The following is a 7,989-nucleotide window of genomic DNA, read 5'->3' on the forward strand; positions in this document are numbered from 1 at the left end:
TTTTTGCGGAAAAATTAGGCTATGTTGTTGTCTTTTTTTTGCGGGAAATCTTCCGATCTATTCTTCTTCAATCATGGCAGTACAACGGATACCAAAAATAATAAAAATTACAACCAAATTTGTAGACCACCTAGCGACGATTACAAGCACTGAAGCGAGCCAAAGGCGCGCCACCGTTATCGCCCCTCCATCGTCAGAGTCGGGCACAACTTGTTGTAGTAGACAGTCGGGAAGTCGTCGTGGTAAGGCCCCATAGGACGAGCGCACGAGAACAACAATCGGCGCAGATGAAGAATAACATAGATCGAAAGGATCCAATCCGAAGACACACGAACGTAGACGAACACCAACGAGATCCGAGCAAATCCACCAAAAATAGATCCGCCGAAGACACACCTCCACACGCCCACCAACGATGCTAGATGCACCACTGGAACGGGGGCTAGACGGAGAGACCTTTATTCCATCTTCAGAAAGCCGTCACCATTTCGTCTTCCTGAGCAGAACACAAACCCTAACAAAATTGAAATACTAAAAACCCGCCGGCCCTTGGCAGGATCCACCGCGCCTCCATGGCCCTAGGGCCACCAGAGCTGAGGCGGACCTACGTCGGAGCCGGCGAGAGGCAAACCCTAGCTGCTTTTTTTTAGGCTATGTTGTTGTCTTTGATTCATCTAGTTTTCCATGGAAACAAAGCACTCAAGAGGATCAAAAGGCCAAAGCTGTTGTCTTTTTTTTCCTGCTGAGCGACACAGCCTGCACCTGATCAGGCCCTGGGACCTGGGTATCTCTTGGTTGCTTTTAGGAAAAATATTCCAAACTTTTATGGTCGCCTTCAACTTCTGAAGGATCCTGACAAAAAAAAAGAGGAGTTAAGTCGCTAATATGACCATTCTAAGGAATATGTGTCAAATATTAGTATTAGAGGTGAGATTAGGATTTCCCCTAAAACATGAGATTATGATTGATGGGTCAAATAATGTCAAACTTTTGGGAGAAATCAAGGAGAGAAGGTGTCACACATCAAGTTTGTAGTGATGTAGTGCCTGTCACCACGAAATATTCTGCAGCAGAATATCTAACAAAGGATAAGTGCACAACAGCTCGCATCAAAAGTTCAATGCACAGCCCATTATTCAGTACACAGCACGCAGACACAACACAGACGCCGCCGTCCTCAACCTCCGGCCACGCACGCTCTCCTTTGTCTGCACCCGCGTTCTCCTAAGGCAACATTCGCATTGCCTCCTCAAGCCCCGTTCGGCGTCGTCCGCGCTTGCCCTCCTCAAGCTCCGGTCCGCATGGCCCGTACTCGCCCTCCGCAACGGCCGGCCGGCACGCGCCCTTTGCTGGAAGGAGGAGGAGAGAGGGCACGAGCAGAGAATGGGACTCACTGGCCTCTCGCTCAGGCCACCGCGCCCCCCTCTGGCCGTCGGCCACGCGCGCCCATGCTGAGCTAACCCCCTTACCTCGCATCTAGCATCTACCCGGCGAGCCTCTCTTCACCTGGTCAAACACCCCGCTCGCCGCCCCGAGGCTGCGGCTGACACCCCATATCTCCCGCATGGCGAGCAACTGGCCACATGTGGCCGTGGCAATGACCTCTAACACGTCACCCATGCCGCCGAAATCCAGCTGCGCCGAAAGCAGCGCGTATGTGGCGGTCTGCTCGAGCGGCCGCTCGCTCTTGTCCCGATTGCGCCCGACGGTGACCCGGCCCTCCGCGTGACGATTGCGGCGATGTCGGCCAGTCGCACGCACATGCAGCCCCACTCCAGCGCGGACTCCGCCTCCAGCCGCAGCTCCTTCGCCTCCGGGATCTTTAGGGGTAATTACTAATTAGCGGTCGGGTGTGGTGTGGAGGCCTGTTCACAGAAGGAAATCGTTGACGTGATTTCAGGAACTCCTTGGATCGGGGGGTGGGTGGTGGAGTACGGTCATCATTGGAAATTACTAAGTGCACACCGTAAAACTATTAAATCAATGATTGTCATTAGATTCAGATTTGTGGGACTAATCGTGCGGTGGTGAGTAGGTCGTCCGATGTTCTGGGTGTAATTACGGGATGCACTTAATAAAGTTTCTGTTGGATTGTTTAATAGTAGTGAAGATGTTATTTGTTTGTCGGCCAGCTATGCAAGTAGGATGACGTCCCAACTATTGCAACTTAGCAGCAGCACGGGCCAAACACCAACACTGCAGGTGGGCTTTAGTAGTAGGGCTGGCCCGCTATACCGTCGCTACTCCTACGTGGGCCCCACTATTCCCCACGGGCTGGCCACAGTAGAAAATTAGCTGTAGCGTTGGCCGCGTAACCCGCGTTGCTGTTGTGGTCAGTCCGGGGCCAGCTCCCCGTCCCGACTTAGCAACAGCATGGGCCTATAATCATAGTTTTAAATAGCGCGCTAAGCATCTTAGCGGCGGATCTCTTCCAAATGCTATAACGGAACTACATCGCGCTATTTAAAGTGTTTGTTCATTTGTTTGGACCAAAGTCTCTTAGCGCAAAACCTTTGGTAAATGCTATAGCATGCTATAGCGGAGCTATAGCGGGCTATTTAAAACAGTGCCTGTAACCCGCGCTATAACTAATGGGGTTAGCAGTACCAGGGGTCCATGCTCCGCGTTGCTGCTAAACCGTACCCATCTTATCCTCCTCTTGCAGCCGCCCTCACTCTCCCTCTCCAGTGTCTCCCCGTTGCCGGCCCTCTCCCACGCTCGTTAGCCCCCATCGCCACCGCTGTCAACCGCTGACGCTCCTCCTCCTCCTCCACTGAGGTAGCGCCTTCCTCCTCCTTCAACCTCCCTACCTCCCTCCATCCCTCCTCCTTCCACCTCCCTCCCTCCTCCCTCTGTTTCTTAATGCAGGTTTATTCTCGTAATCTAGAAATATAAATTTTTAGTAAAAAAATAGTAATATAAATTTGTAGGTATAGAAATGTATTGGAATGCTACATGAGAAATTTTTAGGTATCAAATTTAGTTATAGAAACTTTTATTACAAAAATATAGTTATAGAATTTTTTAGTAAAAAAATTGTAGTAATAGAAAATTGTAGGTACAAAAATGTAATGGAATGCTATATAAGAAATTTTTAGGTATCGAATTTAGTAATATATTTTTTTGTAAAATAATATGGTATAGAAATTTTTAGTAAAAAATATAGTAATAGAAAATTTTAGGTATAGAAAATTTTCAATATAGAAATGTATTGGAATGCTACATGAGACATTTCTAGCTATCAAATTTAGATTTTAGTATTAGAATTTTTTACTAAAAAATCAGGTATACAAATATTTAGTATGAGACTTGATGATCTAAAATTTTCACTCGGTGGAATATGCAAGCTTTCTAGTGTCTTGTCTCCCTGGAGTGATCGTCGTCGGAGTTTTCCTCTACTTTGTCGACTTCCTCTGTAGCCAAGTCGGTGAGCTAAAAGTGCACACCTCACCTCCTTCTCTTCTCCTTGGACATGTGTATGATGATATTTGGACATGTATTCGTTGTCTCTTAGGACATGTGTATGAATTTGCAGTGAACACCTCTGAGTGGCCTTTGTTTTGCTGGAATGTTGATTCATTTCTGTTTTGGCAAATTTCAGGCGATCGACGTGTCATATTTTAGCAAAGGTATGCCAAAATTTTCCAAGAATTTTAGCAAATTGGAGAGCACTATGCAATGCCTATGGATTTAAGGAGGATATATGAAAATAACCTTTGATATTCGTCCTGAAGATGACACTGAAGATAATATTGACATTTGGGTGGATGTGGATATGCTTCAACTTCTACCTCTATGTGAGTTTGTCAGACAAATTTGTCAAGTAATTTATATTATTTATCTAAAAATAGTTGACAATTTATTTCCATTGACAACTTATTGCCATTCTCCAAGAAATGTATGGAAGGTAGTAGACAATAGCTACTACAGTTATGTGATAACCCACAAGTATAGGGGATCACAACAGTTTTCAAGGGTAGAGTATTGGACCCAAAATTATTGATTCGACACAAGGGCAGCCATACAATATTTGCAAGTATTAGCAGTTGAGTTGTCAACTCAACCACACCTGGAGATTAAATATCTGTAGCATAATGATCAGTAGCACAGTAGTATGATGGTTTTGATAGCAGTAATAACCATTGTTCGGGAATTCGGTAACTGGTAAATGCTCGGTCGACTACTGATTAGCGATTAATCGGTTAATCAGCCATTTAACTGAATTAATCGGTCAATCGTTAATCGGCTGCACATTAGAATATATTGGCAACATGTAACTAGTTTTTCACGTATTGTACCACATAATCCAATGCTCACAACTACGTATTATACATTTATACTAAAATATAATGTCGTAGGCATATAAAAAGCATGGACAAGAGGTAGAATTGTTACCTGGACGGTTTGGTCATGATGCATCCAAACCGGAAGGCAACTAACCGGAGGTTACAGTGCCAAATAATGGCCTAGATTGCCACTTCGGTTATCCCTCTTTTTTCATGGATGCCGCTTCAGTTACTTGACCCATTACCGATTAATCGGTTTGACAACCAGTTAATCGTCTAACAACCGATTAAATGCCAGTTAATTGGATTGACCATTTAATGAACCGGGTATGTGATATTCACCTCAGTTAGGCACTGAGTAGCGATTAAATGGGCATTTAAATGGTAAATCGGCCGAGTTCTTGAACAATGGTAATAACGGTAACAATAGTGGCAACAGTTTTGTAGCAATTGTAACAGTAGCAGCAACAACAGTAACTTAGCAAAAACAATATGTGAAAAATTCGTAGGCATTGGATCGGTGATATCATTGGATAGTATTCATCATATGACAGTTATAACCTAGGGCGACACAGAACTAGCTCCAGTTCATCGATATAATGTAGGCATGTATTCCATAAATAGGCATACGTGCTTATGGAAAAGAACTTGCATGACATCTTTTCTCCTACCCTCCCGTGGCAGCGGGGTCCGTAAAAAAACTAAGGGATATTAAGGCCTCCTTTTAATAGAGAACTGGAACAAAGCATTAGCACATAGTGAATACATGAACTCCTCAAACTACGGTAATCACCGGAAAGAATCTCAATTATTGTCACCTTGGGCTATGCGGATCCTAACACATAGTAGGTGCATATGACTTGCAAGATCAGATCAAGAACATAGATATAATGGTGAAAACATAAATAGTTCAGATCTGAAATCATGGCACTCGGGGTCCTAGTGACAAGCATTAAGCATAGTATATCACATCATGTCTTGGCCATATCACATCACAACATGCCCTGGAAAAACAAGTTAGACGTCCTCTACTGTGTTATTGCAAGTTTTACGTGTCTACTACGGGCTTCTAGTAAGAACCATTCTTACGTACGCATCAAAACCACAACGATTTTTCGTCAAGTGTGTTGTTTTAACCTTCAACAAGGACCGGCCATAGTCAAATTTGATTCAACTAAAGTTGGAGAAACAGACACCCGCCCGCCACCTTTATGCAAAACAAGTTGCATGTCTGTCGGTGGAACTGGTCTCATGAACGTGGTCATGTAAGGTTGGTCCGGGCCGCTTCATCCAACAATATCGCCGAATCAAAATAAGATCTTGGTGGTAAGTAGTATGACTATGATCGCCCACAACTCTTTGTGTTCTACTCGTGCATATCATCTACGCATGGACCTGGCTCGGATGCCACTGTTGGGGAACGTAGCATGCAATTTCAAAAAAACTCCTACGATCACGCAAGATCTATCTAGGAGATGCATAGTAACAAGAGGGGGAGAGTGTGTCCACGTACCCTCGTAGACCGAAAGCGGAAGCGTTAGGTTAATGCAGTTGATGTAATCGAACGTCTTCACGATCCAACCGATCTAGTACCGAACGTACGACACCTTCGAGTTCAACACACGTTCAGCTCGATGACGTCCCTCGAACTCTTGATCCAGCAGAGGGTCGAGGGCGAGTTTCGTCAGCACGAGAGTGTGGTGACAGTGATGGTGATGTGATCCGCGCAGGGCTTCGCCTAAGCACTACGACGCTATGATCGGAGGAGTGAACTATGGAGGGGGGCAGCGCACACGGCTAAGAGAACAACTGTTGTGCTTTGGAGTGCCCCCTGCCCCCGTATATAAAGGAGGAGGGGAGGAAGCAGCCATCCTAGAGGGGGTGCACCAAGGGGGGCAGTCCTACTAGGACTCCGCTCCTAGTAGGATTCCGCCACCCTCTTTTTCCTTTCTCATCGGAGGGAAAAGGGAAGGAGAGGGAGAGGGAGAGGGAAAGAGGAAAGGGGGCCGCGCCCCCTCCCCCTTGTCCAATTTAGACTCCCTTGGGGGGGGGGGGGGCGCCACCCTACGGGCTCCCCTCTCTTTCTCCCCTATGGCCCATGAAGGCCCATCACTTCCCCGGGGGGTTCCGGTAACTTCTCGGTACTCCGATAAATATTCGAAACATCCCGAAACCATTCCGGTGTCGGAATACTATCATCCAATATATCAATCTTTACCTCTCGACCATTTCGAGACTCCTCGTGATGTCCGTGATCTCATCCGGGACTCCAAACAATCTTCGGTCACCAAAACACATAATTCATAATACAAATTGTCATCGAACGTTAAGCGTGCGGACCCTACGGGTTCGAGAACTATGTAGACATGACCGAGACACATCTCCGGTCAATAACCAACAGCGGAACCTGGATGCTCATATTGGTTCCTACATATTCTACGAAGATCTTTATCAGTCAAACCGCAATAACAACATACGTTATTCCCTTTGTCATCGGTTTGTTACTTGCCCGAGATTCGACCGTCGGTATCATCATACCTAGTTCAATCTCGTTACCGACAAGTCTCTTTACTCGTTCCGTAATGCATCATCCCGTAACTAACTCATTAGTCACATTGCTTGCAAGGTTTATAGTGATGTGTATTACCGAGAGGGCCCAGAGATACCTCTCCTATACCCGGAGTAACAAATCCTAATCTTGATCTATGCCAACCCAACAAACACCTTCGGAGACACCTGTAGAGCATCTTCATAATCACCCAGTTACGTTGTGACGTTTGATAGCACACAAGGTGTTCCTCCGGTATTCGGGAGTTGCATAATCTCATAGTCAGAGGAATATGTATAAGTCATGAAGAAAGAAATATAAATAAAACTTAACGATCATTATGCTAAGCTAATGGATGGGTCTTGTCCATCACATCATTCTCCTAATGATGTGATCCCGTTCATCAAATGACAACACATGTCTATGGTTAGGAAACATAACCATCTTTGATTAATGAGCTAGTCTAGAAGAGGCTTACTAGGGACACGGTGTTTTGTCTATGTATCCACACATGTATCAAGTTTCCGGTTAATACAATTCTAGCATAAATAATAAACATTTATCATGATATAAGGAAATATAAAATAACAACTTTATTATTGCCTCTAGGGCATATTTCCTTCAGCTCTTTGCCTCGATGCGTTCCATGTAGAGGTCGGGGAGCTCCGCCATGTGCGCCTTGTCTGCTTGCCACTCCTCAAGGCGCTCGTGGGTCTCCCTGTGTTCCCATGTCTCCCGTGCGGTGGCCACCCCGACGGGCTCCCACCATGAAAAGCCATCGAGGAAGTTGTGCCGAGCATTGGCGTCGTGGAAGCAGACTTGCATGATGTCGTATTCGCACACCACCCACACGGTGGAGTGGAAGGAGACAGCCCAAATCGGCCCGTGTCACGGTCGGTTATCTTCGCGACCCACGTCCCTCATCGGCGCTGCAGGGCGCCAAGATGTATTGTCGTTGCATAGTCGGCGGTAGGAGACCGAGGATGTGGGAGGAAGAAGCACTGGCGCTGGCACAGGAGGAGGGTGAACTGCCATGGCCACGAGCAATTGGATCCGGCCATTATCGGCGACAATCCAGCGCCAAAGTGGATGTTGGTGTGGATGGGGGTGCGCCGGCATGGATTAGTGGGCGGGGCGGTGGAAGGTGAGGTGAAA

At 46.3% G+C, this 7,989-nt stretch overlaps 1 pseudogene; it reads right to left on the minus strand.

Annotated features, from left to right (window-relative positions):
- Positions 1-801: 801 nt before the first annotated feature.
- Positions 802-7,659, minus strand: LOC119358468 (annotated as a pseudogene).
- Between the last annotated feature and the right edge of the window lie 330 nt (positions 7,660-7,989).

The sequence above is a fragment of the Triticum dicoccoides genome, chromosome 2A (genome assembly GCF_002162155.2).
Source record: "Triticum dicoccoides isolate Atlit2015 ecotype Zavitan chromosome 2A, WEW_v2.0, whole genome shotgun sequence".
Classification (NCBI taxonomy): Eukaryota; Viridiplantae; Streptophyta; class Magnoliopsida; order Poales; family Poaceae; genus Triticum; species Triticum dicoccoides.